The following is a 10,780-nucleotide window of genomic DNA, read 5'->3' as shown; positions in this document are numbered from 1 at the left end:
TTGTCCCTGTCACTCTGGGCACAGCTCTGACTCCGGGCACAGCCAGAGCACTGTCCTTGTCACCCTGGGCACAGCCAGAGCACTGTCCCTGTCACTCTGGGCACAGCTCTGACTCTGGGCACAGCCAGAGCACTGTCCTGTCACCCTGGGCACAGCAGCCGTCCCTGGGCAGCCTGCTGGGCACAGCCAGAGCACTGTCCCTGTCACCTGGGCACAGCTCTGACTCTGGGCACAGCCAGAGCACTGTCCTTGTCACTCTGGGCACAGCTCTGACTCTGGGCACAGCCAGAGCACTGTCCTTGTCACCGTGGGCACAGCCAGAGCACTGTCCCTGTCACCCTGCACAGCTCCTGAAAGGTGCCTGTGCTCAGCTGGGGCTGGGCTCTGTCTCCAGCAGCACTGACACACCCAGAGCTCACAGCCTGGAGCTGCACCAAGGGAAATCCAGGTTAGAGAGCAGGGAAAAGTTTTTTCCAGCAAGGGGGATAAAGTTCTGGAATGTTCTGCCCAGGGAGGTGCTGGAGTCCCCATCCCTGGGGGTGTTTAACAAAGCCTGGATGTGGCACTGGGTGCCAGGGTTCCGTTGGGGTGTTGGGGCTGGGCTGGACTCCATGGGCTTGGAGGTCTCTTCCAACCCAGGGATTCTGGGAATTCTGGGGTTCTGGGGTTCTGTGGTGAGGCCCTGGCACAGGTGCCCAGAGCAGCTGTGGCTGCCCCTGGATCCCTGGCAGTGCCCAAGGCCAGGCTGGACAGTGGGGCTGGAGCACCTGGGACAGTGGGGGTGTCCCTGCCATGGCAGGGTGGCACTGGGTGGCTCTGGGGTCCCTGTTGTGGCAGGGGTGGCACTGGGTGGCTCTGGGGTCCCTGTTGTGGCAGGGGTGGCACTGGGTGGCTCTGGGGTCCCTGTTGTGGCAGGGGTGGCACTGGGTGGCCCTGGGGTCCCTCCCAGCCCACACCAGCTGGGGTTCTGTGCCTCCCTCAGGCTGGACTGGAGCTCTCTGCCCAGTGCTCCCTCCCTGGACCCTCTCAGCAGAGTGGCTCAGCCTCGCTCCTTCTGCCACTGACAAATCCATCACTTACAATGCCCATGATGCCCAGAATCTGCTCTCAGACTGGAGGAATTAATCCTGATTGCAATTACCAGGAGCATCACGTGCAATATTAATCCAGGCCTTTCTCCCCCCCCCCGGCCCAGCCCCAGTGCACAAGGGGTGACATTTAGGGAGGACAATATTCCGTGGCCAAACTCTGCTGTGCAGCAGCTCCCTGGCTCTGAGGGGTTGTACTGGCTGCATTACAAGCTCACAATGCTGGGCTTTAAAAGATACAAAAGATGACATTTCATTCTTGTTCTCTGGAACATTTCTGTTTGAATGGAATTCTTTCCTAAAGAAAATACCAAAAAAGGGGAGATCCGAGTGACATTTCTAGCACTGCAAAGCTTTGATTTCAATGCACAGATTTCAAATGCCCCTGAGCTCCAGAGCCTTGGGGCCAAGGGGCTGATTCCCAGCCAGCCCTGCAGGATCTGGGGTGAATTATCACCACCTTTGGGAATTGTCTTGGTGCAATTTAACCTGGTCAGGCCACCAGTGACCACTTAGGCAGGGAGAAACTAGCAAGCCATTCCAAAAGACTGGCAGAAATCTTTCCAGATCAGGAGCAGGAGTTTCAGGCAGTCAATAAAAGCTGAAATATCCTTCAGGGGGAGGAGTGTGACACCCAGCCCTGAGCTCTTGTTCTGGGAGGGTCCCTGGAAGACCCCAGGTGAGCTCTGCTCGAAGCCACCACGGCAGGGAGGAAACTGGGATTGATCCTGTGCTCCCAGTCCTCCCGCTGGAATATTCAGCATCCTGGGGGTTTTGAGCAGGGAGATCAGGAAAGGCCCATCCCCAGAGGGTGCTGGCACTGCCCAGATGCCCAGGGAATGGGCACAGCCCTGAGGCTGCCAGAGCAGCTCCAGGAGGGTTTGGGCAGCTCTGCCAGGGATGCCCAGGGTGGGATTTGGGGTGTCTGGGCAGGGCCAGGGGCTGGATCAGTGATGCCTGTGGGTCCTCCCAGCTCAGGACATTCCAGGGTTTAAGGACTGACAGGACCCAGCAGAGGCAGGGTGAGAAGAGACCCATGAGCTGAGCTGGCTCTCTGGGAGAAGGGGGCACAGCCAGGTGGGTAACCAAGGCTCTTTCTGCTTCAGGAGCCTCTGGAACCCAGGTGGTCTAAGCCAGACTGAGCCCCCTCCAGCCCGGGGCTCTGTGAGGTGCTGCCATGCCCTGCTGGGTCCATCAGGCACTTCATGGGATGGATTTCCACAGGCTGCTGGAAAGGCAAACCCAGCCCCGAGCAGTTTCAGTCTGCCTGACGGTCTGAAGTAATTAGTCCTTTGTCTGTGCACTTCTGCAATTACAATTATTAGCGAAATCAGAATATAATCCTAATGACCCAGAGAATGCAGCAGGGGCGTGCTGGTGCTCATCAGCTGGGAGCTACCAAAGCCTGCCCTGCCAGTGCAGGCTGCTCCCCACTCCTGAGACCAAAACCAGAGACCAAAACTGGTCACCTCTGGCTGAAACTGCACCCAGATCTCCCAGCTGCTGAGCAGGGCTGGCAGCACCAGCGAGGGGTGAGCCCCGCACCCAGCACACCAGGGTTTGCATCCCCTGCCTCCTGAAAGGCCAGGCTCAGCCTCCTCCAGTGCCACCCTCCCTGTGCCCGGAGCTGCCCTGCTCAGGGGGCACTGAGCTGCTCTGCCCTGGCAGAGGGGAGATCTCCAGTGCCACCCTCCCTGTGCCCAGAGCTGCCCTGCTCAGGGGGCACTGTCCTGCCTTGCCCTGCTCAGGAGGCACTGCCCTGTCCTGCCCTGCTCAGGGGGCACTGAGCTGCCCTGCCCTGGCAGAGGGGAGATCTCCAGTGCCACCCTCCCCTGTGCCCTGCCCTGCTCAGGGGGCACTGAGCTGCCGTGCCCTGCTCAGGGGGCACTGAGCTGCCCTGCCCTGGCAGAGGGGAGATCTCCAGTGCCACCCTCCCCTGTGCCCGGAGCTGCCCTGCTCAGGGGGCACTGAGCTGCTCTGCCCTGGCAGAGGGGAGCTCTCCTTTGCCCCCTCCCATGTGCCCTGCCCTGCCCTGCTCAGGGGGCACTGAGCTGCCCTGCCCTGGCAGAGGGGAGATCTCCAGTGCCACCCTCCCTGTGCCCAGAGCTGCCCTGCTCAGGGGGCACTGTCCTGCCCTGCCCTGCTCAGGGGCACTGAGCTGCCCTGCCCTGGCAGAGGGGAGCTCTCCAGTGCCACCCTCTCCTGTGCCCTTCCCTGTCCTGCTCAGGGGGCACTGAGCTGCTCTGCCCTGGCAGAGGGGAGCTCTCCTTTGCCCCCTCCCATGTGCCCTGCCCTGCCCTGCTCAGGGGGCACTGCCCTGCCCTGCCCTGGCAGAGGGCACTGAGCTGCCCTGCCCTGCTCAGGGGGCACTGAGCTGCCCTGCCCTGCTCAGGGGGCACTGGGCTGCCCTGCCCTGCTCAGGGGGCACTGCCCTGCCCTGCCCTGGCAGAGGGGAGCTCCTCCAGTGCCCCAGGGGAGGGCACACCTGGATGCTCTCCTTTACAGCAGGGAATCCGTGGGGATCCACAAATGCTGGCTCAGAAGGGAGCTCTCACTCCATATCCCGGGGATCCTCACAGAGAGCACTGCAGGACAGCCCCAAAAGCATCTCTGGGTCAACAAAGCCGAGGTGGGCTGTGTGCACACACCTCTTTGGGAAGGTAGAGATGGCATTCCTGCATGCAAAGGAAGCATTCACACTGTCCCGGGCAATGATTTCCAGTTTCCTGGTGCTGGCCACACATTCTCTGTTGTTTCCCTGGCACACCCTGGGCACGTTCCCGTGGGACAGGGCCTGGCCCAGGTCCCTTCCCTGGGGAAGGAGCTGTGAGCAAGGCAAGAGGAGGGGCTGGCAGCTCTCTCAGGCACTTGTGGGAGCTCATCCCCTTCCCCACCCAGGACAGAATCGTTTGTCCAGAGCTGTTTCTCCCTCCAGTGACACCTGGAGCTGCTGGGAAGGTGGCACTGACTCATTCCTGCCAGAGCCCAGGATCCCAAAGGGACCCAGATCGTTCCTTCCACAAGGCTAATTTGCCTCGGCAGCAAAGAGATGAAGAAGGAAGGAAATCGAAGCGTGAGGGAAATCTTATGGTCAAAAATACATTATTTATGTCTGAAATTAGTTTCTCACCTCCCTCATTAGCATAATTGCCCCGCTCTGGGCCAGGTCTGAGCATGTTCCCCGATGGAAATGGATCCAGGGCAATCACAGGAATTTGCCTGGCTGGGAATGAGTCCCCCAGTGCTCCCAGGAGCTGGGGGTGTGAGAGCACAGGGCTGGGGGGATCTCTGCACAGCCCCCACAGAAACACCTCCAGCTGCTGGCTCTGCTTCCCTCCTGCGCCTTCTCCTGGGCTGTCCCCCTGCTGCCCTGTGCTCGGTTCTATCTGTTCTCTTCTTCTCCCTGGAAAGAGTACTTCTCACATAATATGGAATGTAAAATATATCTCCCTCTGTTTTCCAGCTGGCTCCAGGCTGTCCCGCTGTCCCAGAGCCCCCTCTGCCAGGATCGGGGCTGTCCCATTTCCATCCCTTCTCTCTGCAGCCCTGGCCTCTCCCCCTCCCCTGCATTCCTGCCCTCCGGCACCAGTCCCTCTGGTGTTCCCACCTTGGAGGCTGAGGGCAGCATTTGTGTGATATCAAACCCGGTGTTTGCCTCCCAAAGACCTGTGCGTGTCCATGATGAGCTCATTGCTTCACTCCCTTCTCCTTCCTCTGAAGCCTGCTCCCCAAACCCAGACCCCGTGCCAGGGGCTGCCCCTCTGCCAGGTGGGAATGGCGTTTCTGAAGGGATCAGACCAGGACATCAAACACTAAAAGCCTCTCTAGGGAGGAGATTGCCGCTATTTGTTAAGCCTCAGATCTCTCTAAGAGCACTTCAAAGACAAAAGGGAAGGATTTGGCCCCGCTTTGAGAAGGGGGACATAAAGATGAAGTTGTCAAGTGATCTCCCTGCAGGCCCAGGAACTCCCCACATCAAAGGTCAGCCCTGCTGCAGTGCCAGGCTTTGGGACACAGGGACACTTTTGTCCTCCGGAATGCCAGAGCCATGAATCCCAGAAGGAGGGGCTTTGATGGCCCCAAAATGTGCTCCCCACTCGTCACACTCACACAGCCTCTTGTTGCTTTAGTGTAACACACCAAAAAAGGGCGTATTTTCCATCAAGAGCAATTAATTTAAAAATCGGCACTCTGAGTGCTTCGTGCAGCATTTGACCCCAGGAAACAGTGAAGAAAAGCCATTTAGCCAATTATGCTGAAAACTAGCCTGGCAAATAAACGCCATTTTTTCATATTTGGATTGAACCTTTAGTTCTTCCGTGTGGTTTCATCTGAAATGCCAAGCTTCAGTGTCTGTCTGGTTATCCAACAGATTTTCACTCCAGGGAAGGAGCTCCACAGCCACTCTGTGCTTGGGAGCAGCCCCTGAGCAGGCTGCAAAGTTTGGGATGCTCCACCTGCTCGGGGCAGTGCCTCAGGGACTGCCACCCATGGGCTGCACTTTAAACCCATGGGCTGCCCTTTAAACTCATGGGCTGCACTTTCCTCTCCAACCCATGGACTGCACTTTCCTCTCCACCCATGGGCTGCACTTTCCTCTCCACCCATGGGCTGCACTTTCCTCACTCAGAGAATATACCAACTCAGGGGATAAATAAATTCCATTTAACCTCACATCCCTCCCCAAGGTGCTGGCATCACTTGGTGATTCAGCCCAGGGACCAAAGACAGCCTGCCCAGTGTCACACCGCTGCTGTGAGGAGCAGGGCTGGCACTGGGGGCAGGTCAGGGGAGCAGTCTGGCTGCTGAGGCACCCAGGAGAGGCCAGGGCTGCCCCTGGCCCTGCTGCAGCACCCACAGCCTGCTCCAGGAGGGAAACACAGCTGGGAAACAGCTGGGCACTGTCTGCAGCAGTGGGAGTGGGTCCTGACTCCAACACCTCCCAAAACCAGCACCTCCCGAAACCAGGATCTCCCGAAACCAGCATCTCCTGAAACCAGCACCTCCTGAAACCAGCATCTCCTGAAAACAGCACCTCCCGAAACCAGCATCTCCTGAAAACAGCACCTCCCGAAACCAGCACCTCCTGAAACCAGCACCTCCCGAAACCAGCACCTCCTGAAACCAGCACCTCCTGAAACCAGCACCTCCTGAAACCAGCACCTCCCGAAACCAGCACCTCCCGAAACCAGCACCTCCCGAAACCAGCATCTCCTGAAAACAGCACCTCCTGAAACAAGCACCTCCTGAAACAGCATCGTTCCTTCCACAAGGCTAATTTGCCTCGGCAGCAAAGAGATGAAGAAGGAAGGAAATCGAAGCGTGAGGGAAATCTTATGGTCAAAAATACATTATTTATGTCTGAAATTAGTTTCTCACCTCCCTCATTAGCATAATTGCCCCGCTCTGGGCCAGGTCTGAGCATGTTCCCCGATGGAAATGGATCCAGGGCAATCACAGGAATTTGCCTGGCTGGGAATGAGTCCCCCAGTGCTCCCAGGAGCTGGGGGTGTGAGAGCACAGGGCTGGGGGGATCTCTGCACAGCCCCCACAGAAACACCTCCAGCTGCTGGCTCTGCTTCCCTCCTGCGCCTTCTCCTGGGCTGTCCCCCTGCTGCCCTGTGCTCGGTTCTATCTGTTCTCTTCTTCTCCCTGGAAAGAGTACTTCTCACATAATATGGAATGTAAAATATATCTCCCTCTGTTTTCCAGCTGGCTCCAGGCTGTCCCGCTGTCCCAGAGCCCCCTCTGCCAGGATCGGGGCTGTCCCATTTCCATCCCTTCTCTCTGCAGCCCTGGCCTCTCCCCCTCCCCTGCATTCCTGCCCTCCGGCACCAGTCCCTCTGGTGTTCCCACCTTGGAGGCTGAGGGCAGCATTTGTGTGATATCAAACCCGGTGTTTGCCTCCCAAAGACCTGTGCGTGTCCATGATGAGCTCATTGCTTCACTCCCTTCTCCTTCCTCTGAAGCCTGCTCCCCAAACCCAGACCCCGTGCCAGGGGCTGCCCCTCTGCCAGGTGGGAATGGCGTTTCTGAAGGGATCAGACCAGGACATCAAACACTAAAAGCCTCTCTAGGGAGGAGATTGCCGCTATTTGTTAAGCCTCAGATCTCTCTAAGAGCACTTCAAAGACAAAAGGGAAGGATTTGGCCCCGCTTTGAGAAGGGGGACATAAAGATGAAGTTGTCAAGTGATCTCCCTGCAGGCCCAGGAACTCCCCACATCAAAGGTCAGCCCTGCTGCAGTGCCAGGCTTTGGGACACAGGGACACTTTTGTCCTCCGGAATGCCAGAGCCATGAATCCCAGAAGGAGGGGCTTTGATGGCCCCAAAATGTGCTCCCCACTCGTCACACTCACACAGCCTCTTGTTGCTTTAGTGTAACACACCAAAAAAGGGCGTATTTTCCATCAAGAGCAATTAATTTAAAAATCGGCACTCTGAGTGCTTCGTGCAGCATTTGACCCCAGGAAACAGTGAAGAAAAGCCATTTAGCCAATTATGCTGAAAACTAGCCTGGCAAATAAACGCCATTTTTTCATATTTGGATTGAACCTTTAGTTCTTCCGTGTGGTTTCATCTGAAATGCCAAGCTTCAGTGTCTGTCTGGTTATCCAACAGATTTTCACTCCAGGGAAGGAGCTCCACAGCCACTCTGTGCTTGGGAGCAGCCCCTGAGCAGGCTGCAAAGTTTGGGATGCTCCACCTGCTCGGGGCAGTGCCTCAGGGACTGCCACCCATGGGCTGCACTTTAAACCCATGGGCTGCCCTTTAAACTCATGGGCTGCACTTTCCTCTCCAACCCATGGACTGCACTTTCCTCTCCACCCATGGGCTGCACTTTCCTCTCCACCCATGGGCTGCACTTTCCTCACTCAGAGAATATACCAACTCAGGGGATAAATAAATTCCATTTAACCTCACATCCCTCCCCAAGGTGCTGGCATCACTTGGTGATTCAGCCCAGGGACCAAAGACAGCCTGCCCAGTGTCACACCGCTGCTGTGAGGAGCAGGGCTGGCACTGGGGGCAGGTCAGGGGAGCAGTCTGGCTGCTGAGGCACCCAGGAGAGGCCAGGGCTGCCCCTGGCCCTGCTGCAGCACCCACAGCCTGCTCCAGGAGGGAAACACAGCTGGGAAACAGCTGGGCACTGTCTGCAGCAGTGGGAGTGGGTCCTGACTCCAACACCTCCCAAAACCAGCACCTCCCGAAACCAGCAAACAGCATCCCTGAAACCAGCACCTCCTGAACAGCACTCCTGAAAACAGCACTCCAACCGTCCACAGCACCTCCCGAAACCAGCACCCTGAAACAGCACCTCCTGAAACAAGCACCTCCTGAAACCAGCATCTTCTGAAAACAGCACCTCCTGAAACCAGCACCTCCTGAAACCAGCACCTCCTGAAACCAGCATCTCCTGAAAACAGCACCTCCTGAAACCAGCACCTCCCGAAACCAGCATCTCCTGAAAACAGCACCTCCTGAAACAAGCACCTCCTGAAACCAGCATCTTCTGAAAACAGCACCTCCTGAAACCAGCACCTCCTGAAACCAGCATCTCCCGAAACCAGCACCTCCTGAAACCAGCACCTCCTGAAACCAACACCTCCTGAAACCAGCATCTCCTGAAACCAGCACCTCCTGAAAGCAGCACCTCCTGAAACCAGCACCTCCTGATCCCAGCACCTTCTGAAACCAGCATCTCCTGAAACCAGCATCTCCTGAAACCAGCATCTCCTGAAACCAGCACCTCCCGAAACCAGCACCTCCTGAAACCAGCACCTCCTGATCCCAGCACCTTCTGAAACCAGCACCTCCTGAAACCAGCACCTCCCGAAACCAGCACCTCCTGAAACCAGCACCTCCTGAAACCAGCACCTCCTGAAACCAGCACCTCCTGAAACCAGCACCTCCTGATCCCAGCATCTCCCGAAACCAGCACCTCCTGAAACCAGCACTTTCTGAACCCAGCATCTTCTGACCCCAGCACTTCCTGAAACCAGTACTTGCCAGTCTGAGCACCTCCTGATTTCAGCATCTCCTGACTCCAGCATCTCCTGATCCCAGCATCTCCTGAGACCAGCACTTCCCAGTTCCATCACTTCCCAGTCCCAGCCCCTCCTGACCCCAACACCTCCCAGTTTCAGCATTCCCAGACTGAACCATCTCTTCCCAATGGGAAAATCCCATGGAAAAGAGGGTGAGAATGATGCCAAGGAAGAAACTGAGAATGTTCCAGTGAGAGAAAAAGGAGCAGAGGACAAAGGGCCCCACCTGGCCTGAACTGAGCCTTTCCTGGCGAAATCCATCCCGGGCAGGGGGTGGAGGTGGCCAAGTGCCTTTGGCTGCTCTCTGCAAATCCATCCTCAGGAAATCACTTCTCAGCCAGCCATGAGCAGCCCGATGGTGAGCACAGGGGGAGCCCAGCCCTGGCAGGACAGCCTCCCCACGGGGCGGAAGGATCACTGACTCTCCAAGTCCCTGAGACCACCAGCAGAACTCCCAAAAATATGTAGAACCGCATGAAACCAATCTGAGCCACGAGCCAACTGCACTGACTCCTGCAAGGTCTGCACCTGTTTGTTGTTTCTTTAAAATGCCACGAAAATTGGCAGCAACGTGAAGTGACTGTGCTGAAATTGCTCCTTAATAGGAGCGGAGTGAGAATTAGAACAAAAATAACACAAATACTGTGTTTGCAGCGGAGAGAACAAAGTGTTCACACTTCCAAGCTGATGTCTGAATGTTCTTATTTTTCCAGTGGTAGTTTACTGCCCATTTCAAAGGAAAAGAGGCAGTGCAGGGGATATGGCTGGGTTTAATAGGAAACAGATTAGGACAAGCAATGGTAAAGGAGAGAAATAAAATACTCTGCCAGCAGACCCTTCAGGGTGAGGGTGACCCTGGGGGCAATCCTCCTCCCAGACATAAAAACCACGGCCCAGGGGGTGTGTATCCATCACTGAGACGGCAAAACAAGCCACGGTGACTCAGCCCTGGCTGCAGGACTGCTCCGTGCCCAGGGCAGCAGGAACTGTCACACCTGTGCCCAGGGCAGGAGGAACTGTCACACCTGTGCCCAGGAGAGCTGGAACTGTCACACCTGTGCCCAGCACTGCAGGAACTGTCACACCTGTGCCCAGGGAAGGAGGAACTGTCACACCTGTGCCCAGGAGAGCAGGAACTGTCACACCTGGGCCCAGGGCCGCAGGAACTGTCACACCTGTGCCCAGGAGAGCTGGAACTGTCACACCTGTGCCCAGCACAGCTGGCACTGTCACACCTGTGCCCAGGAGAGCAGGAACTGTCACACCTGTGCCCAGCACTGCAGGAACTGTCACACCTGTGCCCAGGGCAGCAGGCACTGTCACACCTGGGCCCAGGGCAGCAGGAACTGTCACACCTGTGCCCAGGAGAGCAGGAACTGTCACACCTGTGCCCAGCACTGAAGGCACTGTCACACCTGTGCCCAGGAGAGCAGGAACTGTCACACCTGTGCCCAGCACTGCAGGCACTGTCACACCTGTGCCCAGGAGAGCTGGCACTGTCACACCTGTGCCCAGGGCAGCAGGAACTGTCACACCTGTGCCCAGGAGAGCTGGAACTGTCACACCTGTGCCCAGCACTGCAGGCACTGTCACACCTGTGCCCAGGGCAGCAGGCACTGTCACACCTGTGCCCAGGAGAGCTGG

General features: G+C 57.2%; 1 protein-coding gene and 1 long non-coding RNA gene across 9 annotated transcripts in view; both read right to left on the bottom strand.

The window, feature by feature from the left end:
* Positions 1-10,780, bottom strand: part of NEGR1 (neuronal growth regulator 1) — a 164,109-nt gene that overhangs the window by 105,724 nt on the left and 47,605 nt on the right. The gene's annotated exons all lie outside the window — the stretch shown is intronic.
* LOC127059881 (uncharacterized) lies at positions 6,116-9,186 on the bottom strand. 3 transcript variants are annotated; one of them, XR_007778200.1, is made up of 5 exons: positions 9,047-9,186; positions 8,951-8,998; positions 8,775-8,918; positions 8,423-8,502; positions 6,116-6,331 (listed from the first exon to the last, which is right to left on the bottom strand). It is a non-coding gene; the product is annotated as an uncharacterized LOC127059881 (long non-coding RNA). The 3 variants fall into 3 exon arrangements; XR_007778198.1 differs by lacking the exon at positions 8,775-8,918 and having other exon boundaries at positions 8,423-8,550; positions 8,935-8,998; XR_007778199.1 differs by lacking the exon at positions 8,775-8,918 and having other exon boundaries at positions 8,423-8,550.

The sequence above is a fragment of the Serinus canaria genome, chromosome 8, assembly GCF_022539315.1.
Source record: "Serinus canaria isolate serCan28SL12 chromosome 8, serCan2020, whole genome shotgun sequence".
Classification (NCBI taxonomy): domain Eukaryota; kingdom Metazoa; phylum Chordata; class Aves; order Passeriformes; family Fringillidae; genus Serinus; species Serinus canaria.
The sequence above is the reverse complement of the archived record's forward strand: the minus strand, read 5'-3'. Positions and strand labels throughout refer to the sequence as shown.